The sequence below is a fragment of the Callorhinus ursinus genome, unplaced genomic scaffold (assembly GCF_003265705.2).
Source record: "Callorhinus ursinus isolate GAN/ISIS: 27379988/994484 unplaced genomic scaffold, GSC_fseal_2.0 scaffold11, whole genome shotgun sequence".
Classification (NCBI taxonomy): Eukaryota; Metazoa; Chordata; class Mammalia; order Carnivora; family Otariidae; genus Callorhinus; species Callorhinus ursinus.
Genome location: NW_027397073.1, coordinates 30,312,415 through 30,338,254, shown reverse-complemented (window position 1 = coordinate 30,338,254; position 25,840 = coordinate 30,312,415).

Sequence of the window (25,840 nt, the reverse complement as noted above, 5' to 3'; positions counted from 1 at the left end):
AAGGCAGCAAAGGCCAAGTGAGTGCAGTGGGAATAGGCGAGAGGACCCCCCTGGGAGAAGAGAATTGGCTGCCTCGAAAGTGCCTGGCCTCTTCTGCTCCCCACACACACTCTTCCCCAGGCCCCTGCGCCATTGATCCCTCCACCTGACACGCTGTCCTCCCATAATGTTGCAGAGCTGTCTCTTTCTTGTCTTTCACGCTCTCAAAAAGTTCTTTCTATGCGTACTCCAGGAACTTTCTATCACAATACATTACCTTACTCTGATAGTAAACTTTTTTTTTACTATCCCCAAGTATCTTCCTCATTGTCATTCATTCACTCATTGATTTGTTTGCTTAAAATCCAACTTATGTGATAAAATGGAAGCTCTGCAAGGAGAGGCCATAGCTACAATGATCCATGGCTCTCGTCCGTGGCACCCAGAATAATGACCAACACACAGTAGATGCTCAATAAATGCTTGTTGATAAAAGAATGACAGAGAAAGGTCTCTGTGGTGTAAGCATAATTTCTGGAGTCCATTGCTAACATTATTATCATGTATAAGGAATGATAATGAGTTTATGCTTAAGGGATTACAAACTGAGGTTTTGGTGCCAGTGATGAACTGAAAAATGTTACCCCCAGGAAATTAAATGTTGTGTCAAAGAACAGATGTGAAAATCTTTGTTCCCTTTTCCTGAGCACCCATAGGACTGATTGAGAATTCCTTCAATTCCATTGAAAGCATTTGCTTCAGGTTCTAATATACCCAGCAATATCTCCAAGGCCCCTTTCCTTCCAATGCTAACACTCTATGATTTTAAGTTACTGAATTCATAATCCAAATCAATATTCTTTTCATATAAGTGCTCAGCGAGGGTAGCCACATGCTTATTTCGCTGAAACTTCCAATATCTAAAATATTTATAAATGTTACCACAGGGGCCAATATTCATAGCTTGTTTCAAGAACCACATAATTAAATATATCTCATAACTTGGTACACTTCAGTTTTTATTTAAAGTTTTATGATAGAAACCACTGATTTAAAAAAAATGAACATCGAGGTGCTTGCTAAGGTTGCATTTGATTTCTTCTACATAATCAGATTTTGTACAGTGGAGAAGTCGGAAGTGAAAACTGAACTTATGTTAAAGTATTCATTTGTGACTAACCAAGTATTGACTGAATCAAGATAAAAGTCTGAGATTTATTTATATCTCTTGAGCAGGGTTAAAATAATATCTTGAATAGAAGGCATCAGAAGCATTTCAGCAAACATATATTTCAATCCAATGAACAGCCTCCAACAGACCTATATATGTAGGAATTAGGGTTCAAGGGGAGTGAAGAACTTAAGTTACCCATCTTGGCAGCAGGTGGAATGAACTCCTTCCACGAGGGTGTGAGCGGGGCAGCAGCGTGAGCAAATGAGGTGACTAGTAATAAAAGCTTATACTTTATCTAAGCATTACTCAATTATGCTTAGATGGAAAAGCCAGAAACCTAATTCTCATTGCAAGAGAGTAGAGTTTCCTGCTCCAAGAAGACTGTTCCTATTCACTCACTGTTAATCAGAAATCTGTTCAGCAGCGGTCTAAGTGTGTCATGATGATGTTAAAAATAAGATTTAAACAGTCCTATTAAAGTCATACAAAGCTATAAATGAGTGGTCTGTGAGTCTCCCCCAGGAGCAGTCTTTGAGGAGGAAGGAAGAAATGAGAAAGGAAGAAGTAGCCTGACAGGAAGAGAATGCACGAAAAGCAAACTAGGGCTTTCAAAAAGGGCTGTGTGTGTGTTTTGTTTCTAAATCTTTCTCAGAAGTAATTTTCTTCTGCAAAGGAGCTCTGGAAACCGGGGAAAATAACTCTAGCAGTGGTTCTCTTCTATTCTATTAAGTCCTGCAGTCCAGCCTGAGAAAATTCTCTTCGTCTAGAAGAGATAAAAATCCCATGGGGTAAAGCTATAGTGACACAGTTGTGGGCTTTCTCTCCTGAAAGGACCAGTCAAGAAAATGTCCTATAGTAGCACAATCACCCCTTCCACTGTGGGCCCCATTGGACAACTCAGCTAAGTCCACTATTATTATTACTATCAGGGGAAGAATTAGTGTTCTTTAGAAAATGAGAGCTCCTTGGTTTTTTTTTTAAGCATAGACATGAAAAGAGATACAATGCAAAAGAAGTTTATGGCTTAGCATTAGTATATAATCTTCTGAGGTGTTTATAAATAACTGATAAGTTTTTTTCTCAGGATGAAGCTAGGATTTTTCTCTTTTACATGACATCAAAGGAGCTTAACTCTGGTATTCTCTTTGGAGCTCTGGTATGGAGTCTTCGGAACATGTTGATAACACCTTGGAGACTTATTCAAGGAGTATCACCTTCGTGATTCCTTATTCTAATGGTATTGCAAGGGGAATACCATCCCATCCAGTAAACAATGAATAAATGGTGCTCAGGAATTGCTAGTTGTTGATGATGGTAATGATGGTGATGGCCTTACTTCATTCAAAAAGAAATACATATATTTCAAATCCTGTTCAGATTTGAACAAGTGTCTTTTCTTGAAAATGAAGACATCAGATTTTTTTTTCTACTTAGTACAAAAAAAATGCTTTTGGTTTCCCATTTTCTATATAATAATTCTAGAACAAGATTATATCACCAATGCTTACATTTAGTTTTAATTATCAACTGCTTCTGAGCTGCACAATGAAATGCTTCAATGAAACAAATGGAAAAATTTATTAGTCAGTTTTGGTGCAGAAATATTTTTTTTCCAAACTACATATATTAGAGGAGTTTGCTGAAATACAGGTTTTTTAACTTCTTATCCAAACTATAAGTCTCCTCTTCATCTCTAGGATTCTTCGATTTTAGCATGTGCTGTTTTACTCCTGAGTGCTCACAATCGCCCTTGTCCTTCAAGCTCCCCAAGTCTCAAATAAGATAGATGATTTTCACGTGTGGTTGGGAAATCTTTTATTGGCTGGAGTTGTGCAGGCTAGAAATAACTCTTTTCAGAGCAGTCTGGAAATGATTCTAAAACTGGGACTATCAGGTTGCATAGTAGGGTATTTGGGCATAATGGTCAAAGGAAGGGGGTACACAGACATATCGTATCCTAGGAAAATAATGCCAAGTGAATTTAGTGGAAATAAGTTGAGTGTTTGTTCAAGTATATCTTACATATAAAACCTGAGGCTTCGTAGTTAGAGTAGAAGATTAGGACACTATAATTTTCATCCCTTTCCAATCAGCCTGTATAACAGGCAGAACTATCAGCAATTCATTCAGTCATTCCACAACTGTTCATGGAGCATTAACTATGTGTCGGGCCCTGTGATAAAATCTGCTATTTACAAGGCAGAATCAAACACTGTTCTTGTCTGAAGGAAGCTTGCAGCTTGAAGCAGAGGAGGTATAGAAATATGCACTTACTCTGAAAAACAAACTGAGGGTTCTAGAGGGGAAGGGGGTGGGGGGATGGGTTAGCCTGGTGATGGGTATTAAAGAGGGCACATTCTGCGTGGAGCACTGGGTGTTATGCACGAACAATGAATCATGGAACACTACATCAAAAACTAATGATGTAATGTACGGTGATTAACATAACAATAAAAAAATTAAAGTTCGGAAAAAAAAAGAAATATGCACTTAAGGTAGTGAGATAAATGAAGGGGAGGGGTTTGTAAAGACCCTGGAGAAGTACAAAGAATAAAATCACCCATCTTTAAGGTGGGGTACAGAAGAGATGATAACTGAATTGAGGGATGAGTAGGGGTTTATCAAGCAAGGTGGGAAGGCCATTGCAGAGCATGATAGATGCATGGGCATAGACAGCAGGCAGCAGGGATGATTCAAGAGGCTGTGGGAAGACTGGTATGATTCCAGTAGGTATCCTTCTGGGGACAAGTGATTGGTTTTAAAGTTAGGACCATAGGTAGGCATCAAATCGTGGAAGACATTCCTTGTAAGGTGTATGGATTTGAACACGATGCAGTTCACAAGTGTATCATGTGTGAGAATGCTGCTTAAAATCACAATTTTTTGCAGACTCACACATGATGAAATAGTGATTAAATGAGAAAATACATAACACAAAGCTATAATTCATTCAGCAATGAATTATAAGAATTCATATTTTATTAATCAGTATCAAAGTACTTGTTGAACATTTACATTGTGCCATTTACTGTGCTGGGAAAAGGAGATGCACAGGATAAAAGAAATTATTACTGTTCTTAAGTTGCTTAGTGTCTAGTGAGGGAAGCAATAGTTAGCAATCAGAACAACACATTGTGATCATTCCCATAATGGAGGCCTCTGGAAGTGTTAGAGAAATTAAAAAGATAAGAGGATCCTATTGGGAGAACAGATATTGTTAAAATGTCTACACTACCTAAAGTAATCTACAGATTTAATGCAAACCTATCAAAATACCAACAGCATTTTTCATAAAACCAGAACAAATAGTCCTAAAATTTGAATGGAACCCTAAAAGACCCAGAATTGCCAAAGCAGTCTTGAAAAAGAAGAACAAAACTGGAGGTATCACAATCTCAGATTTCAAGATATACTACAAAGCTGTAGTCATCAGAACAGTATGGTACTAGTAAAAAACAGACACACATCAGTGGAAAAGAATAGAGAGCCCTGAAATAAACACATGCTTTTATGGTCAATTTATGACAAAGCAGCGAGAACATACAATGGGAAAAAGTCTCTTCAGCAAATGGTGTTCGGAAAACTGGACGGCTATATACAAAAGAATGACCCCGGATGACTTTCTTACACCATACACAAAAAACAAACTCAAAATGGATAAAGACCTAAATGTGAAACTGGAAATCATAGAATTTCTGAAAGAAAACATAGGCAGTAAACTCTTTGACATCAACCATAGAAACATTTTTCTACATCTGTCTCCTCTGGCAAGGGAAACAAAAGTGAAATTAAACTATTGGGACTACACCAAAATAAAAAGATTTTGCACAGTGAAGGAAAGCATCAACAAAATAAAAAGACAACCTACTGAGTGGGAAAAGATATTTGCACATGATGTACTGATAAGGAGTTAATATCCAAAATATGTAAGGAACTTAAACCAGTCCCCACCAAAAAAACAAATACTCCCATTAAAAAGGGGTGGAGTGGGACGCCTGGGTGGCTCAGTTGGTTAAGTGGCTGCCTTCGCTCTGGTCATGATCCCAGGGTTCTGGGATCGAGTCCTGCATCGGGCTCTCTGCTCCGTGGGCAGGCTGCTTCTCCCTCTGCCTGCCACTCCCTCTGCTTGTGCTCTTTCTCTCTCTGTCAAATAAATAAATAAAATCTTAAAAAAAAAAAAGGTAGAGGACATGAATAGACATTTTTCCGAAGAAGACCTCCAGATGGCCAACAGATACATGAAAAGATGAACAACGTCACTCATCGTAAGAGAAATGCAAATCAAAAGCACAATGAGATATCATCTCACACCTGTCGGAATGGCTAAAATCAAAAACATCTTGTTTCTACAAGTGTTGGTGAGGATGTGGAGAAAAAGGAAGGCTCATGCACTGTTGGGGGAATGCCAACTGAGGCAGCCACTGTGCAAAACAGTATGGAGGTTCCTCAAAAAAAGAAAAAATTAGAACTGTCCTATGATCCAGTAATTCCACTATTGGATATCTACCCAAAAAAGACAAAAAATACTAACTCAAAAAGCTATATGCCCCCCTGTTTATTGCAGCGTTATTTACAATAGCCAAGATATGGAAGCAACCAAAGTGTATGTCCACAGATGAATGGATAAAGAAAATGTGTGTGTGGGTGTGGGTGTGTGTATGAGGGAATATTCAGCCATAAAAATAATGAAATCTTGCCATTTGCAATAACATGGATGGAGCTAGAGAGTATAATGCTAAGTGAAATAAGGCAGAGAAAGACAAATAACATATTTCACTCATTTGTGGAATTTACGAAATGAAAGAAATGAACAAAGAGAGACAAAATGTGGAATAAACTGATAGTTGCCAGAGAAGATGTGGGTGGGAGGTTAGGTGGAAGAGTTGGAGGGGATTAAAAGTACGTTGTCATGCTGAGCACTGAGTAATGTATGGAATTGTTGAATCATTATATTGTACACCAGAAACTAATATAAGACTATGCTAATTGTACTTAAATAAAAAAAATCTTAGTTTTCCTTGGAGGTGTCAGAAAAAAATGTTACGGCATAAGGCTTAATGTACCTGTTAAAAAAAAAAAAAGATTTATTTATTTATTTGAGGGAGAGAGTGAGAGAGCATGGGTGGGAGGAGTGGCAGAGGGGGAGAGAGAGAGAAAATCTCCAGCAGCCTACCTGCTGGGCATGGAGCCCAATGTGAGGCTCTTTGTCACAACCCTGAGATCATGACCTGAACTGAAATCAAGGGTTGGATGCTTAACCGATTGAGCCACCCAGGCACCCCAGGCTTATTGTACCTTTTGAAGAAGGAGTAGGAGCTTTGCAGAAAGAAACATGCTGTGAAGGAGGGTAGAGGGCCTTCCAGGAGCAGAGAACAACTTGTCAATGGCTTAGATAAAGGGAAAGGCAAAATACAAACTTTCTGGAACAGCACGTAGGTCAAAGGGGTAAGAAATTATGACTGACAGTACCTCCTTCTAGTAGGGAAAATGGTAAGGAAAGTAGTGAGTTCTCCAACTGTGTAAGGGGTGGGAATATCTTTGACCATCTAGTTTGGTGTGAAGACTCGTGAGCATAAAAGCTTTTAGTTAGAATGTCCAGTTATTACCGGAATCTATAGCAATTCTCTGCTTGGTTGAAATATCAGTTAAAACAATAGAGGAAGAAGCTTTGTAGGATTAAACAATATTATAAAAATGGGCATAAAACTGAAATTATATATGCTACTAATTTGAATATGCAGATCAGAGAGAAAATATCAAAACGGTAATATCTGCATTTTTAAAGTGCTATTTATCACTGCTTTGCAACTTACTATTATTGGATTATTACCTTGATGATTAAACTTTTCAATTATATGTTGCATTGTATTAGGCTTTATACAATCATTAATTAGTTCACTCACATAAAACCCTGTGAGGAAGCAGAGGGATTTTATTACCTACTGTTTCACAGATGAGAAAACAAAAGCAACAAGGTTAAGTGGCTTCTTGAATTTCTCCTATCAGGTCTGGGGCCGGCAGGATAGGAGTCAGGTCCCCTGCATCGCCAGCCCTGCAAGGCTCCTTCAGTTCTTTGAGCCTCGCTCCCTCCACTAATTGCGAATGGGTGCCCCTGGTGTTCTTGAAAATTAATGATATTCAGTGCTACAAGATGTATCTGTCACAGCCTATGTTTGTTTACTTGTGGCAATTAGCGACCATCTGCTCTGGAGGTGATAGTATGAAGCCCTCCTTCTTTGGAAATACTGACTTCCAGGGTGGAGAGAGTCTTGCTAGGCCCAGGCATTTAGGGGAGGAGAGTTGACAAGTGAAGAGGACCTTGGGTTCTCTGGAGAGGTGGTGGAAGCTGCGTGGCCAGCTGACCGCGGGAGGGAAGCAATCTAAGTTGTTTATTCTCTGCTCTTGTTGCTTTTCCTTTTATTCCGCCCACTCTCTTCAAACCATGCTCCCCTTTCCTAGTCAGAGTTCCCACGGGACCAGTACGGAGGTTGCTGCACAGGCAGTGTGGTCTCTCTGACCTTGGCCTTTTACCCAAGTGACCGCCTCTGGCAGAGTTGGGAGGATGAGTCCGCCTCCACACGGTTCGCACCAAGAGGCTGCCTGTGGCGTGGGAATGGCAGGGAGGAGCGACGTGAGAGGAAAAGCCCAGGAGTTGCATGATGACAAGGAATGTCCATAGCGACTGCTTTGTGGAAATGTTCTGCACCTTCCGGGATGATGAACTTGTCACTTGGCCTCTGTCCGGTGTTCTCATGTCCACAAGGAGACCCAGCCAGACTGGAAAATAAGAGGAAGTGCTTTAAAAAAGTGGGTGTATATGTATAATTGATATACAAAAAAATTCACATATCTAATGTATCTATCTGGATGAATTTGGAACGTACATACACCTGTGATAACCATCACCACCACCAATGTATTAAACCTATCCTTCCAAAAGTGTCCTTTTTTTGTTGGTGGTGGTGGTGGTGGTGGTGATAGTAGTGGTGTGAACATAGGAGATCTATTCTCAATATATTTTTTTAAAAATTTTAATTCCAGTGTAGTTAATATATGGTGTTATATTTGTTTCAGGTGTACAATATAGTGATTCAGCAATTCCATATATTACTCTGTGCTTATCAGGGTAAGTGTACTCTTAAATCCCCTTTGCCTATTTCACCCATCCCCCCACACACCTCCCCTCTGGTAATGATCTGTTTCTTCTCTATGTTAAGAGTCTGTTTTTTGGTTTCTCTCTTTTTTTCCCTTCGTTCATTTGTTTTGTTTCTTAAATTCTGTGTATGAGTGAAATTATATGATGTTTGTCTTTCTCTGACTGGCTTATTTCACTTAGCATTATACTCTCAAGATTCATCCATGTTGTCGCAAATGACAGGATTTCATTCTTTTTTATGGCTGAATAATTTTCCATTGTATATTTATATAGCACCTGTTCTTTTTCCATTTATCTACTGATGGACACTTAGGTTGCTTCCATAATTTGATAATGCTGCAAGAAATGTAGGAGTGCATGTATCCTTTTGAATTAGTGTCTTTGTATACTTGGGGCATCCAGTAGTGTGATTGTTGGGTCACAGGGTAGTTCTATTTTTAATTTTTTGAGGGACCTCTATACTGTCCTCCATAGTGGCTACCTCAGTTGATATACCCACCAACAGTGCATGAAGGTTCCTTTTTATCCACATCCTCACCAACATTTGTTGTTTCTTGCATTTTTTTACTTTAGCCATTCTGACAGGTGTGAGATGATACCTCACTGTCGTTTTGATTTGCATTTCCCTGATGATGAGTGACATTGAGCATCTTTTCATGTGTCTCTTGGCCATCTGGCGATCTTTGGACAAATGTTTGTGTCTCTGCCCACTTTTTAATTGGAGTATTTGTTTTTTGGAGTGTTGAGTTGTATAAGTTCTTTTATATTTTAGAAACTAAGCCTTTATCAGACATATCATTTGCAAATATCTTCTTCCATTCACTAGGTTCTCATTTAGTTTTGTTGGTTGTTTCTTTTGCTCTGCAGAAGCTTTTTATTTTGATGTAGCCCCAATAATTTTTTTTTTTTGCTTTTTTTTCCCCTTGCTTCAGGAGACCTATCTAGAAAGATATTGTTATGGCCAGTGTCAGAGAAATTACTGCCTGTGTTCTCTTCTAGGATTTTTATGGTTTCAGGTCCCATCTTTAGATCCTTAATCCATTTTGAGTTCATTCTTGTGTATGGGGTAAGAAAATGGTCCAGTTTCACTCTTTTACATGTAACTGTCCCCTTTTCCCACTACCATTTGCTGAAGAGACTGTCTTTTTCCCATTGTATATTCTTGCCTCCTTTGTGGTAGATGAATTGACCATAAAGCTTGGGATTATTTCTGGGTTTTCTGTTCTGGTCTGTTGATCCATATGTCTATTTTTGTGCCAGTACCATACTATTTTGATTACTACAGCTTTGTAATGTAACTTGAAATCTGGAATTGTGGCGTCTCCAGTTTTGTTTTTCTTGTTCAAGAGTGCTTTGGCTACTTGGAGTCCTTTTTGTTTCCATAAAATTTTAGGATTTTTTTTCCTAGGTCTGTGAAAAATGCTGTTGGTATTTTAATAGGGATTGCATTAAATCTGTAGATTGCTTTGGGCAGTATGAACATTTTAAAAGTATTTGTTCTTTCAATCCATGAGCATAGAATGTCTTTCCATTTATGTCATCTTCAATTTCTTTCATTGGGATTTTATAATTTTCAGAAGACAGGTCTTTTACCTCATTGGTTAAGTTTATTCCTAGGGTTTTTTTTTTATCATTTTTGGTGCAATTGTAAATGGGATTGTTTTCTTAATTTATTTTTCTCCTGCTTCATTATTAGTGTGTAGAGATCCAATGGATTTCTGTACATTGATTTGTGTCCTGTGACCTTCCTTACTGAATTCGTTTGTCAGTTCTAGTAGTTCTTTTGTGGGTCATTAGGGTTTTTTAAATAGTATCATGTCATCTGCAAGTAGTGCAAATTTTACTTTTTCCTTACCAGTTTGGATGCTTTTAATAATCCTCAACGTAGTTTAAAGTACACAATATTGTTAACTATAGGTACTATATTGTACAGCGGATCTTAACTATAGGTACTAATAAGAATGCCCTTATTCATCTTGCATAATAAACTATGTCCCCAGATAGTTAAATGGCGTGGCTGATTTGCGAGGTAAGCAAACCCTAGGATTCTGGCTGCATTCCCTGGCACACCAGCTAACCTGACCAGTGACTTAGGTGAAACTGTTTTTCTCAGGTTTACTCTGCATCTCAGGCTGAGATCTTGTCCTGGTTACTTGGAATTGTTCATTTGTGTCTTTATGGATTTCTCCTGTTCTTGGGCCTGTTTTTGTCTCTATGGCTACCACCTCGTGTTTTAGTCTGATCTCTCATTTACTGACAATTATAAAACATGCCTGTCCTATGTCTCCTACCATCATTTTTGATGTTGCCTTTCCAATGCTCTTTCTCCACCTGTTGTCAGAAACCAGCACCCAGGAGAACACAGACCTTAAGTCTCATGTTGTAGAAACTCTGAGATCAGTACCTCTCTTACCTGTATCCTTCCCAGGACGTTTGTTTGTAAAGATGATGGCTGTGGCAGACACATGAGGTGTTTTTCCAAGGGAAGGATTCAGGATTGATGATTTTCGGTGGCTTTGGTAGTGGTGTGCTAGAACTAGCTTCCATTGGCTTGTGAAGCCTAGTGTGTACATCTCTTTCCCATTCCATGTCCAGTGATGTTGGTTGTTTGAAGTTGGCTATGGTGGGTGTATTTAGACAATGGAAATTGGCAGACCTTACACATAAGGGTTGGGTTTTTTTGGAGAGCCAGGTTACTAGTCAACCTTTACTACTGCTGATGGCCAGCTACATGGTCTATTAAAGGTGTTTCTCTCTGATCTCCTCTTTATATCTCATGCTTCAAAGCTGTAAAGTGTTCAGTGTGTTAAACTGTGGTACTCATAAATGTCCCTGGCTTTAGTTTTACTGGAAGCAGGTTGCAGAGTGAGCCCAAGGAACACAGCCTAATCTGAGTCCTATTTCAGGTTGCTGGCATGTTCTGGAGAGAAGAGCCCAGGTCTGGAATCAGGAACCTCATGGGTGTGTCTGTATTCTCTTACTAATCAGCTATACCATATAGAACAATTATTTTATGCTCAGCCTTCTTATCTGCTATATGGGGACAATAATTTCCTTTCACATGGCTCTTCGTACCTTGTTCTGGGAAGCAGATGGAGTAGAGCCTTATAAACCAGAGGGCTGTATTTGACCAGGATGATGAGTATGAGCTGGGGACTGAAACTGACTTGGTTCAAACGCTGAGTTTGTCCTTAAAGGGACCACCTTACTAACTCCATCAATTCTAAGATTCAGCTAAGGACACCATATAATCAAGGTGGTTGTAATGACTAAATGAAGTAAGCTTTTAAAAAGTGCTTAGGGCTCAATAAATGGTTGCTATTATTATTAATAATGCTTTGAACATGCTATACAAACAGGCGCTTTATTATTTAACTTCAGCATATGGAACATCAGTCATGATCACTTTGTCTAGTACCTGGCTTAGGATAAATGTTCAGTAAATTTTTTTTAAAGAATTTGTGAAATTCAGTAGGGTTATTTTCAGTACAGTTCAAGTTCAGATGATTGACTTACCTGACTAACCATACTCCTTAGAAGAAAAAGAGTTTTTGCTGTAGATAAAACATTTTTGGCAAAGTGACTGAAAGTTGTCCTTCAAAAATCTAAAGAACCTGGTAAGTGAGGCAGGCTGGTAATAAATTGCCTTAATAGATATAAGACGCTATAGATTTTATCCTGGGGACTTGAGAGTTGTCATAAAAATGGCACTTACATTCTAATTTCTTGGGGGTTGTTTGTAAGAGTCTTGTAAGTGTTCCCTGGGGAATTAACCTATTCACATTCAGGCAGCGTATAGAAATGTTCTTAGCTGATTCCTCCTAGAAATGTAAATCGAGTCGAGTTCCACATTTATTCAGTACCAGGAAAGCAGCGCCCCTTCTTCATCACCCCCAGCTTGGAAAGCAAATGGGGATTTGATTGTTTCTCTGTGTGTAAAACTATTGGGGAGGCAGTATGGTCCCTTCATGGTGAGAAAAATATTTCACCTATCAGGGTCATTAATTCCATTCCTTTAGTTTAATGTCTTACTCCTGAGGAGAAAGTAATCATGAAATAGTTACTAGGCTGCCTTACAAAAGGCTCTCATTCACTGTTTGAGCTAAGGAGAGACATTGAGCCTTCCTTTGAAGGAGGGTGCCAGTGCTTGGTGGAAGGGAGCCTCAGCTTTGAGGTCCAGTAGAGTCCCGGCAACCTTGGGCTCCTTGCTTAGCTTTTCTGAGTACCCATTTTCACATTTGAAATAGAAGGAAGATATTTGCTACTCTCTAGGGGGTAATGATAAGGATTAAAGGAGCTCATATATGGGTAGTAGAGTGCTGGGTGGGCACAGATTCTGAACCAATGTTCATCTTCTCTCCATTCCCAGAAGTTGGTTGTTAACTTTTGTTTGTTTGTTTGTTTGTTTGTTTAAATCAAATCTGTGGCACTAGTTAAAATATCATAAGGAAGATTTGGTGGGGTGGCGATCTCAGCAGGCACGGGCACTGCTGCAGTGGATGTGGCAGTGATGGGGAGAGATCAGGCTCACCTCTGAAAGTGAATGTGTCATGGGCAGGTGGGAATTTATGGCCAAGGAACAGGGTGGGGAAAATGACAAGAAAACATCCAGGGTAAGGGAGAAGTACAGCTAAACAAGACCTGACAGGATTCTCCTTGAAGGCAGGCCAGGGTGATCAGACATCACCTGGAAGTTGGCGGACAAGGGGGGATTCTGGTTAAACTGACTTAGCAGGACTCCTGCTAAAGTTGGACAGTGCAGAGATGAACACAGAACTATAAAATTCAGGCCTAACTTGAAAAGAATTCAGGGAAACCTGAGTAGAGTTTTGTCAGAAAGAGAATCTTTGTCACCCTCTAGGGTACATTTGTTTCTGATGGCCAAGGTAATGGGTTCTGACCAGGGCTGGAGGGGTAGGGGGATGGGGGATAGAGGTAAAGAAAGACCCAGAACTCAGGGCGTTGCCCTGAGAGGGGGGGTCTGTGAGGCAAGCCTTAGGGCCGCAGGTGGCCTGTTGCTGGCAGGCTGGGTGCAGCACAATAGGGGAGAGCCTGGAGGAGTCCAGGCAAGTCTCCCCTTCTTCGCAGTTTTGCTTGAGCCAAGTCAAGGAACTTGGGGACCTCCTGCTACTGGAACTGCTGCAAAATCTCTTCGAATTTTGGGACTCTACTTGGTTTATTATTACTATTATTATTTTCTTTTGAGAAGGGGCCCCACCTAGACCACTTACCACAAGAAATAAGTATTTTGACTGATAGTTCCAGGCCCCAAATTGAAATAAAGAGAAAGAGTGGTACTTTGTAAAAGGTTCCCAGGAAAATATAATTGTTGTTTGAAAAAAAAAAATAGGCAAGACCAGTCAGGTGAATAAAGATGTATGGGTTAATTGCCGAATCTGCGTCTCACCTGCATCTTTTATGTGGCAGATATGAATGCTTTATAGGTAATGAGGTCCTCACAGGAGAGTTATGGCTATCAGCCTGACATTTGTAAAGCTGTAAAATGTAGGGGGAGATTTAACAAGCAGGATGAGCTGCCCTCCTGCATATTAACACAATTATGCACCTATGCACATGTCTAGGAGTAAATAGTGTATTTATAGCATTAGGATTCTCCAAAGGATATTAAGCAGACATTGCAATTTGCATTTTAATTTTCTCACAAGAAAACCTTTCTATTTGTCTTGAAACTTCCAGGAGCTCTAAGCCTTTTTTAGCTGCTCCCATGGTCTCTGTCTCTGTCCTACATACTGTGGCCCGTCTGGCAGGACTGATGGCACGCTCAGGTGTTGGGGATAGAGGCCGGGGTCGGGGATGGTTGACGCTTTCTAACATGGAGATGCTGCTGCATGGGGAGGCCATAGGTTCTGGAAAGCCAGGAGTCGTCAGTGACCATTTCCATGTTGCTGACTGTCAGCTTGTTTGTTATATTTGGCTTTGCTGTTCTTTGCATAACTTCCTTCCCTAGAAATTTTTTTTGGGGGGGAACCTAAAAATCTGTTAGAATAACCTAACTCTTGAAGTATTTTTATTTAATGGATGAGAGGAAATTAACATATTTGGGCCACTAAATGAAAGGTAACAGGTTAGAGAATCAGTTAAGAGTGGGAGAGACTGTCAGCCCTGGTCTTTCCCTCGAACCAAGTTTTTCTCTTAAAAACCCACAAGGTTCTCCCAGCCTGAGGTAGGCTCCCCTGAATCACAGAAGCTTCAATACCTTTTCTTGTTCTCTGAGGCCCTCCAGGTCTGAGTCCCCCACGTCCTAGCAAGGCTACCAAGGTCCTGGGGGACTTTGAGAGGTTGGGAATCTTCAGTTTACTTCTGACTTGGCTAGATCAAAATAAAGTTGAGAGTTCAGAGACCTCTGTGCCTTCATCCACCTTCTCCCTTAGCCCTCCCCCCCCAATTTCTGCCTTTCCTTAAAGGCTCAAAAAGGCCAAAATCTTACAGCTTTTCCCCACAAACCCTGGTGACACTGATTTCCCTCACTGAGCTGCCATAGTTGAATGAAGCAGGTATTCTTCATCTTACTCTGCTCTGATTCAGCACTTCCCAATGGCAGTGTATCCATAAATCATTTGGGAATCTGATAAAATGCAAATTTTGGTCCTTAGGTCTGGAGTGGGGTCTGAGATTTTTGCATTTCTGACAAACACTCAGGGATATCCATGTTGCTGGTCAAGAATCTAATTGATTTGTGTGTGCTGGTCCTGACTGCCCAACTATGCATTTAATTGTCGTAAACTATAAAAACCTGACCCTATACTACCTGTATGACATGTTGATGAGCAGATGGGGAGGGGGCATATGCTCACTCGAGGGTGGAGGCAGGAGGGAAGATGGTCAGGTGTTTGAATGTCAAGGCACACAGTGTCAGGAACTGTGCAGGATCGAGAATTTACCTTACTCTCAAGCTAACAAATTAGTCTTCCACGGTTTCATGAATGCTGGCAGAAGACCCAAGACTCCTGAGTCCAAGACACAGAGCACTTTATTACTCAGCAATACCAGTAGCTAGAATATCATCACGTGTGTTGGTTTTCCAAACCCCAGTTCCCCCAGGGCATTGCAACAAGGACAGAGCGATTCCTGCAGATGCAGTGGGCTGCATTACAGGAGAGGGACCTGGAGCTTAGGAAATGCTAAATACTTATGAAGGGACTGAAAGCAAACTTTCTCAACCTTGACGCCAGAGACAGACACTGTCTGTCATCTTGGACAGCAGACATGTTTACCTTCTGTCCAAGAGGTCGATTCTCTATCTTCCAAGCTTTTTGATCTTCAGAAATCCTCGAAAAGATAGTCTGGATCAAAAGCTGTCAGTGCCTCTGCTCACAGGATGCACAGAAATGTGAGGCCCGTGGGGAATCGTGTTCCAATACGGAAGTAAACATAGAGTGATTGGATGATACTTGATATGTTAGTTTTCTACAGCTGCCATAACAAATTACCACAAACTGGGGGGCTTGAAACGTTAGAAATTTATTATTTCACAGTTCAGGAGCTAGAAGTCCAAAACTGAGGTGTCAGCAGGGAGGGCCATGCTCTCTCTGAAGGCTCTAGGGCAAAATTCTCCTTGCCTCTCAGAGCATCCAGGGTCTCCCGGCAGTCCCTGTCGTTCCTTGTCTTGTATCTGCCTCCCTCCAATCACTGCCTTTTCTCTCACATGACCTTCTTTCTAAATAGCCCTTTCCTTACGGGGACACTAGTCATAGGATTTAGGGCCCATTGTAATCCAGGATCACCTTTTTCTTAGCTTGATTACAATTCAACCCACAACACTTGAGTAATAAAAAGAAATTCACCATCTACTTCTAGTAGGAAAAATGGAAGTTGTGAACACACGCCCAGGCTAATGCTTCGTGTTGCAAAGTGGCAGCCCATTTTCGAGGAGAGGGATGCGTCGCTTGCTAAGCTCTGTGCTGCTTCAGCGGGCATTTTCTTTGTTCCAGAACAGTAGTTTAAGGGCTCAGGGAACCAGGGTGAAATAGTTCTACGGTCTTGGCTAAATCTGGACTTAATTTTCAGTCTTTCCTGTGTCTTTATTTTTACCTCTTAAGTAGAGAGCCTACCACTCAACAACTACCCTCCTGAACTCCTTCCCCCAATCTGTTCTCCTTCTTTATTACGAATTACATTTCTGGACCTCTCCTACCCCCTCAGAGCTAATTTGCCATTGGAAGCCTCTTTTTTTTTTTTTTTTAATGGAAGGAAAGGCTGTTCTCAAAAAAATAAAGAAATAAAAAGTGTAGGTATTAGTTATTCGTGATAGATTAGGAAAGTATTTTGAGGGAAGAAGCTTGTTCCGTTGCTCTTACCATCACCGTGGATGCCAGATCTGATTAATGAAGCTTTGTGCATGGATGCGCACTGAATTAGGCAACTATGTCCTTTGCCTGAGTGTCTGAGATCTTTGCTTTTTTTTTTTCCTTCTTGGATCTGAGATAAGGTCCAAGGTATGCAGTGGAAGGAGGGCACAGCCATAGACAATCCCATACTTAGGTGCTTCTAGCACCCTCTTGTTTCTCAAAGCTGCTTTTTTTGGCTTATAGAATAGCCTTGTTGCTTATACACCTTGTTCTATTCGGGGTGCACCTCCAATGATAGGTGAGTAAATACCCATTGGATGACCAAGATTATGGAATAGAATACTGCCTTATTTGACCTCAAGAACCCAGTGAGGAAGTTGGGGTGGGGAGAACAGTACAGCCTCTTATTGTCTTAAAATTCCATGATTGCAAAGGCCCATTCTAACAAAAGTTCCGTATAACAAAGCTGTGTCTTTGTTTCAGAGAGTAAGCCTGTAGTGGGAATGTGCTGATCTGGTGGTAATTCACTACAGAAGATCCACAGGACAGATGACCAGAGAGTTTTATTCTTGGCTAGCCCATGAAGCCGTCACTGTCTATAGCACAAATCTTGTACCCCTGGCACAGTTCTACCATAGGAGTAAAAGATTCTAGGGCTCTCGGCCCCTCTTTAAAAAAACAAAACAAAACTAAACTAAAAAGCTCCCATGTGCATTCTTTTTAACCCCGCACAACCCAATAGAAAATTGGTCCAAATCTACTAATCCCCCCGCCCCAAATTGGACTCCCAAATAACCAAATTTGGCCAGAATAACTTTTCTCTCTTATTCTGAGCTGATCTACTCACTCACATAAAGGCACAAACATAGATGTCTTTTTCCTCCTTTGTTTTGAGAAGCTCCCGCTGTGACTCAGGCACAGTACTAAACGCTGAACTAGAAATATGAATGTCGTCCCTGTCTCTTGGGAGCTCGGGTGGCGGGGGGTGTGGGGGTGTGGGGGGGCATGGAGCCTGAGGAGGAAAGATGGAAAGGTGACATGGAAGTAAGTAGTAGGATGAAACAAATGGGGGAGGGAGCGTATATAGTGGGGAACGTTTGTTGTGTACTAAATGGGCCAGGGAGAGCTTCTGGAAGAAATAGAGGACTGAAGTGAGTTATGAAAGATATTTAACATATAACCAGGTCAAGCCGCGGAAGAGAGTTTTAGGAAACAGTATATGCAGAGGGCAGGAAGTTGTGCCCAGGGCCTGGCAAATGGTTCAGCTTGGCCCTCAGTAGACATTCCATTTATTGACTGATGTTTAGGGAGGTCCTCACTCTAGTCTAATTCCAGCTTAACAAAAGAGTGAATGCCCAGTGGGGTTCATTAAAATGGGTGTGAAATATGTTGCATGCAGAAATGTGAATGTACATTACAGAAGGTTGCAGTACTTCCATATACATATAGATAGATAGATGTGTGTGTGTATAGATAGATAGATAGATTTAAAAAAATGGAAAGAAGAACCTTGTCTTCTGTGATGAGCTATGTCACTCCCTCCCATTTAATGTGATTAAAGGCGACATTTAATAGTTCCACAGAGCTTTCTGTGCTGAGCCATATCTCCTGGGTAGCAACCATTTCCTTTTATTCTACGCATTCTGGTACAAGATAAAAACAGCAATATGACATCAGTTATAAAATGAATCTGGGTGAAAAATAAAAACACACAGTACTGTGATTCTTTGAATTCAGAACGGTGAGGCATTTTTTTATACATACGTGTTGTCGTCTTTCATTTCTTTCTTTCTATGAGAGGTCCCTGCCTCTCCACTTAACAAAGGGGGAACACTTGGGTGCTATTGGCAGTGCTGTGTTCTGCCCCTGAGTTGAAGACTGAATGGTCAACAGCAGTGCCAGCAGCTAGATCTTTCCACTGCCCACTGTCTGTGTCTCCTAGTCTTTAGACCGTGTGAGTGAACTTCAGGGGGTGTGTATTTGTGTGTGGATTGTAGGGCAGAGAATCCCAGAGGCTTATTACTACATGAACCTGAAGAGGAGGTCTTTGTGGGTGTAATTGTCTGTATTGAATGAGTCAGCCAGCCTTAGATCTGCTGGATGAAAAAAAAGAATGAGAGAGGTGGCCTGAGGGGTGGGAGTCTCCAGAGAAGTACTTTGAAGGTTAAAACAAAAATACCTTCTTTGTAAATGAGAGAAAGGACCACCTAATGTGTAGATGTGTCTACTTTATTTATTTTTGGGGTATTGATTTTGCCTTGTATACTTGAGAGGCTTCAGAAGGAAGGATATTTTCCTGAGATACACATCTAAGTATTAATAGGTTTGTTTAAGTTTTTGATTCAGTTTCATTCAAAATTCTATATGCTTATTAAACCTCTACATGTCCTTCATTGTGCTGTTGGAGATATAGAAGGGTGCTGAGCTTATAGCCTTGTGGTGAAAATGCACACGGGCATGTGTATTTTGACTGTGGTTAGAAAAATTCAGTTCAATGTTGCATCAGTAAATTAGTATTAATTAAGCATTTACAGAGTGCAGGGTGGTAGGAGGTGCATGAGAAAGAACATGGTCTTTGCCACTTTCCACCTGGGTTTCTTGAGATTCTTTGAGCCTACATTTCTTCAGTTATAGAATGAGGTTTATAGAAAACCTCTTACTACATTCTCATGTGATGGCTGCATAGAGGCTGGTTCAACACACGGTACACAATGGGCACTTAATAAAGATAAGTTTTTTTGTTGTTGTTTTTTGTCCCTTGCCTTGTGATTAAGACCCTACCATGGAATTTGGGATTTCCAAGGACTAAATTTCCTGACTGAAGCTCCAGACTTCCTGAGAACAGACTTCTAGAACAATGATTCCACAGCTGGGGACTCTCTTTATCTGTAGGGTCCGTCATTACTGCCCTGCTCCAGCTTCTGTTAGAGGAGACATTACTGAATTTCATGTCAGTTCAGGTTTTCTCCTAGCTGTAGGGATCCACACACTCATCATGCTCATCATTATTCCTGCACTGATTTTCTAGGTTCAAACATTTGCACTCAAGTCCTCTTTTCACCTCTTAATCTACTTGCAGCCTGGGTAACCTGGATAACCTCTTACACTCCTGATCCAGGCTTTTTTTTTCTGGTTTGACTCAGAAACTGCTGTCAAATCCAGTGTCCAGATGTTAATAATGTAGAGCTGAGACATACTTCAGAGAGTAATCATTTGCCTTCCTCCCTCAGGTTTCAGATAGCCATTTCAGGAGGTGGGGAGGGGGATGGAGGAAAGGATACACTTCCCAGGGTCAACGTTCGCCTCTACTCCTTGATATGCGCGTCTGCAAAGTCCTGGTCCAGGATCTCTATAATGCCACATTATTTCCTTCTTTCAGGACACTCATTTCTAGAAGATGCTCCCGAATAATGCTGTTTCATATGGCTCATTTTCTCAACTCTACTGTTGGCAGTTCAGTGACTTGTCTTTTTCTATCTTAGTTTACATCCTAAAGTGAGTGTATTACTAGCGCATACTCTGTAGCGTGTGTGTATGTGTGTGTAACTTATCAGGTAATGGCACGAGTAATACTGTAGCACTTGGAGATTTTCAGTATGTTGATGTCTCCGCTATCTCATCTGATTTTCACATGAGTGGGATTGGGGGAATGGTTAAAATTGGTTTCTACCACCAATAAGGATGCAGCAACTCAGGCGGGTGACATCATCTGGCCAATATCACGCAGCTATCTAGACTTGGAGTCAGGATTCCAGATCTGCTCGTTCCAAATTTTGTGTCTTTTTTTCTACATAATTCTTGAATTTGTTAAAATAACTTTCATGCAGGTTTTGGTAGATGGAATAGGTCAATTTCGTTTGGGATGCTTACATTTTAGTGAAGATCTTGGGTGCTTTAAAGCAGGGGACTCATTTCACTTAAAAAGTGTCCCAGGTGTCCTAGCAACCCTTCTGAGAGGATGGAGCTAGAAGGTCCTGTCCTCATTCCCGCGGTCTCTTGCTGGTGCCACTATCAGACCTGCCTGTCTCAGCTGATTTTAGTCATGTGTTCATAAATATTCCATGGAAAGAGTCTACTGTAGGCTCGAGGTATACGCAAGGTTTCAGTTAATCTTCATAAGTAATTTACTTGCATGGTCTTCTGTAACTCTGTTAGTATCTCCATTTTTAACGTGAGAAAACAGAGATCGAGAGATGGTAATTAACCAGACATCAAGCAGGTGACAGATCAGTCTTCACATCCAAGTGCGTCTCGATGAAGGCACGTAAATGCTTGTGATGCTTCTGACCCATTCTGGCCTCAGTCTTTTCCTGGCAGCCCAGAGCTGAGGCCTATTGCCTGAGGCAGTTTCAGAATTATATTTATCTCACCCCCTCTGCTGACATGTCCTTACATTCTCCTGGTGTCTTTCTCTGTTGTCACTCGAACAGCTATATCTGGGCGGGCGGCGGGGGTGGGGGGTTTGGGGGGTTAGGGTAATCCCTGTGCTGGAATCCCCTGTCTCAAAATTGCTGCACAATGACCTGGTCTTGTGGGACTGGCCTTGTCAGCTCTGTGATGGTAGCCTCCACACACCTCAGTTTGCCTTCTCCAATCCCAAAGCAGAACATTAAGCACCTGGTACCCTTTAATGTCTGGTGTACTTTACATCGAAGTCAGACCGTTAGCCACAGCTGGGTGGTTCTTTCTGACAGTGGTTCCTGCAACTAAAACTGAGCCTCCCAAATACTCCCAGCTTTTGTTATGTTTAAAGTCCTATTTTTTTTTTTTTCCATGTAGAAGAGTGACATCCTCATGGCAGAGTCTGTCTCCAGCTCCATCGGAGCATAACAACCTTTAGCTGGAGGACCAGACTTCCATGGATTGCTCAGCTGCGGTGCTCAATTAACTTTCCAACATTTTTTCCCTATTTTCTCCTAACACACTGTCAAACACGTCAAACACAGAGCAGCTTTCTGATGTGGACACTGGCTCATTAGGCCCCAGCTGAGATCGTTAAATTCTGTTTCTTTAAGGCCATGGAAAGGGCAGATTTCTGCTTCCTTTGAGAGAGCTGGTCTTCAATTTCCTCCTTATTGTAAGGGGATAGTTGGTGATGAATCAGTGATATTTCAGACTCTACTAGGGGAAAACAGACTGCTCGTAGGATTGAGATTTCTGGGAAAGAACAGCAGACATGAAGCCATTGGAGGAACACACATTTTGGGTCTTGACTCCTACCATGGGTCAGTGTTCATGACATTGCTTCCTTTAAGACAGGCTTTCTCAATCTTGGCACTGTTCACATTTGGGCCAGCTCATTCTTTGGTGTAGGGGGCTCTCCTGTTCATTCTAGGATGTTAGCAGCACATCTGGTTTCTGTCTACTAGATACCAGTAGCATATCCTGTAAGTAGCAACAACTAAAAGTATCCCCAGATATTGGCAAATGTTGCTTGGGTGCAAAGTCGCTCCCAGGTAGAAAACAGTGCTTTAGGATTTTCCAGGAGTTTGGCCCCTCAAATTAATTCTGTAGAGAGAATACAACCATGAATATAAGTTATAAGATGGTAGGCATGAAAGCATTTGATGGTTGTCATTAATATGGCCAGACAGCAAAAATGTGAATCAGGGGGAAGCATGTTTGCAGTGACTTCAAAATTGTGTTTTGTTTCTCTCTCTTTCCACCCTAAACCCCTTTCTACCCTGCCCTCTGATACTTACTGCTCATCTGTTTTGTCATAGCACACGAGTCCCCTACTGTAGGTTGGATCAAAGTTGGATCTCTTGCTGACTCTGTATGTTCTCTGGGCTTTAATTTTCTTCTCGTAATACCTATAAAACATTACTTTTATTCTGTTCTCCACGAATCCTGCTAGCTGGAGAAACAGTGTACATATTCACAATCTTGTTTTAATAGGCTGCTATTGGTTGAATGGGTTAATCCTCTCAGATTTATATGTTGTATAAATCTAAATATATGTTTTCGGCATGAAACAGGTAAAGAAATAGGTAATGAGGGATGTACACACCATAGCAGAATTCCAGAGAGGCTAAAAGATAAGAAAGCCCTGAAATCCCACCTCTACCTAACTATGCAAGGAGGTAGGGAGACCACAAAAATATTCTTCAAACTGTTATGTAGTATCTATAACTTTTTTAAATGTGTGGACTTCAATATATGTATTATTTGTAAGCTAAATAAATGCATTTAAAATACTAAGTATTAATAAAGGTTAAATTTTATAATTTTAAGGTACTTTAAAAATTTTCTTAAGATTTTATTTATTTGAGAGAGAGCAAGAGAGAGCACAAGCAGGGGAAAGGGCAGAAAGAGAGGGAGAAGCAGACTCCCAGATGAGCAGGGAGCCCAACGTGGGGCTCTATTCCAGAACCTGGGGATCATGACCTGAGCTGAAGGCAGATGCTTAACTGACTGAGCCACCCCGTCACCCCTTAAGATACTTCTTATAACTTGAAGTGACCGTATTTTCTTTCTGTATCCTTTCAAAGTTATCTTATGATTTTGAGTCTGCTTGGATTCCTGCTCTGGAAATGACTTCTTAATGATGAGCTTCAGGGGACCTCAAACCCTCTAAAACTGGACACACAATTTTGTGACCCTATGTACATGCTGTATTTTTCTACAGAGAGGTCCATAGCATTCATACATTTTAAAAAGAGGTCCTTAATTCAAAAGACATTAAGGACCATTGATATTCCTTGAGAGTGATCAAGCATTCATGCAGTGAGCTGTGTTAGGATGTATGCCTTTTTGCAAAAATGCAAGGGTAGAGGAGGGAGGCAAGGATTCCTCAAACACTAGTCCTCCTTGGCCTCCTGATGCTGCATCAGGGGAGTTTGCTCAGCCTCCCCCAGTCCTCTCTGGTGATCGTGAACTGAATCTGTGAATTTTAACTTTGCAAATATACAACCACCCTGACTTGAAACTAGACGGCGTTTTAGAGATCCTCTAGTCTTCATTTCTGTTTTTAGAGGTGATAAAAGCAGCGCACCCAAAATCATTCAAGTCTTCTCCCTGAGTGCTGCTCTGTGAAGATTACTTAATAATTGTCACACCATACAACAGTTTTAATATTAAAAAAGAGAAAATTATAATAAATCAAGGGTTCTGGCCTGCAAATGTTAAGAACTATTAAACACATTTCTAGAATTTACCTTGAATCTCTCCCAGATCTGACAACTGGACAGAGTCACTGAAACAGCATCCTTATTTAAATGGATGCAAGTATTTGAGGAGAAGTAAATTGGAATAGTGAGTAAACCTCTTGAGGTGCTAAGAGGACTCATTTCTTTTAGTCTGTGATGGGGCTCTTTCAGGGATGTCACCAGGAGTGCGTGCATGCAGTCGCACATCAGAGCTATTTTTAAGTAAAAGAAATGACAAACAGCATAAATATCAGTGCCTTTTCCCAAGCGCTGTCGTTACATAATCATATGACCTAGAGCAGAGAGAATTTCTCTTTTTCTCTGAGGCCTGTTGCTCATCTCTAGCATTTCCACCTCTGTTCCCACAGGCAGGAGTCTGTGGTTGCTGTGGCGTCTGCCTCTCCCCTGGGTCAGGAAAGCGGGTGGTGACGGGTGTGATCACGCATCAGCGCGGTGCTCACGGTGCTCGAGCACTGTTGCCCCACATGCGCAGAATGCTTCCGCTGTGCGGACATCTACCACTGAGGGTCAAAGCTTGCTCTTCCTCTGAGCACTGCTCCTGCTTAGGACAGCCGAGAGACCACGACGAGCACCATCTTTCTCACTGTGCTCCCAGGAGCCTCCAGTAGGGCTGATAAGGCCATGAGACTCTTATCTCATTTCTGAATGAGCTTTCCAAAAAAAAGTGTGAAAACTATTGATTTAGTCTACCACTGTGCTTACTCCAAGTGGCAGGGTGACCCATCTGTGGTCTCTTTCCAGGGTCATTCCTCTAGAGTCACAGGGAATTCAAGTTCTTCTTCCCAGAAGGCCTTTGTTAGGCCCTCTGGACTTTTCCCTCTGCTCTCCTATTTTAATTATGAAGGAAGAGTGTGGGTTTATATCCCAGGCGTTTAATCCTGGGTCCCGTATTGTGAAGACATGAAGATGACCTGAAACTGGCTCTCAGCCCGGAGCCAAGCCCAGGAAAAGCTAGCAGGACTTGGCAGAGTGAAGCCAGGCTATCGCAAGCCTCAAGATCCAGGAGTGAAAAGCAGATGCTTAGAATTATAAGCTACTGAATTTCTTTCTTTTTAATGCAGCATAACTTCAGTAAAAGCTGACTAAGGGAAGCACTTACTGTGTGTCAGACTCTGTTCTGAAAGGTGGAGGTACAGTATTGAACAGAACAATCAAAATCTCTCCCCCAGGGAGATGATATTTTCCCTCCTGCCTCTCCATCTCTCTCTCTCTCTATCTCTCATCTTTTCTGTGTGTGTAACATAATATACATTAGTGTTTTTTCCATATGATGCATGGAAATAGATGTGTTCACATGCTGAGGACATGCAAGGAAGCATGCTCACTCACATGTCAGGAATAGTTGACTCAATAGGAGAAGAAAAACAGCAGTGGAAACAGAGTCCGCTTCTAGCCAGGTCTGAAACTGGCCTGGGCTTTTTCCTCTCTCTGATCCAGCTTGCCACCAAGTGTCTTTTCACACTCTTCTGACTTAGGAGGTCACTCAGTGAAATTCCCAGGGCAGGAAACCAATAAAGATTTTCCCATTTAAGATGTTCTAGAAGTGGTCCTCTCTCCTCCCCATGACTGCAAGAGCAGCGGTGACTGCCGCCATCAGAAATCGCAGTGACAGCTTCCATTTAAGGGCAGAGTGCTCCCAAGTTGGCTGCCCTACTTGTAGCAGCCTGGGGACACCAGCATTAGCAGTTTATTACTGGGTAGAAGAAAAACCTTCGCTTCGTACAAGCGCCTCGAACTTACAAGGTCTTCACAGAAAGATGGAGGATTTGCTCCCGGGAAACTGGGGACCGTGCATAGCGTGTCCCTGCGAACACTTGCAGGCCCTGCACCTCCCCTCTGCTCCTCAAGCAGGTGTCAGCTCACTGGTCTTTATTTACAGTTTCAGAGATGCCATATGTCACCCACAACAGCGCTGTCATCGGTGCCCTCCTAGAAAGCACCTAGGCTGACTGGAGGATGCTTACGTAAATACTGTTTGTATAGTAAGAATTCTGTCTTCCTCATACTTCAATGTACTCGAAGCACACAGAGGTTTATCTCTGTCTCTGTAGAG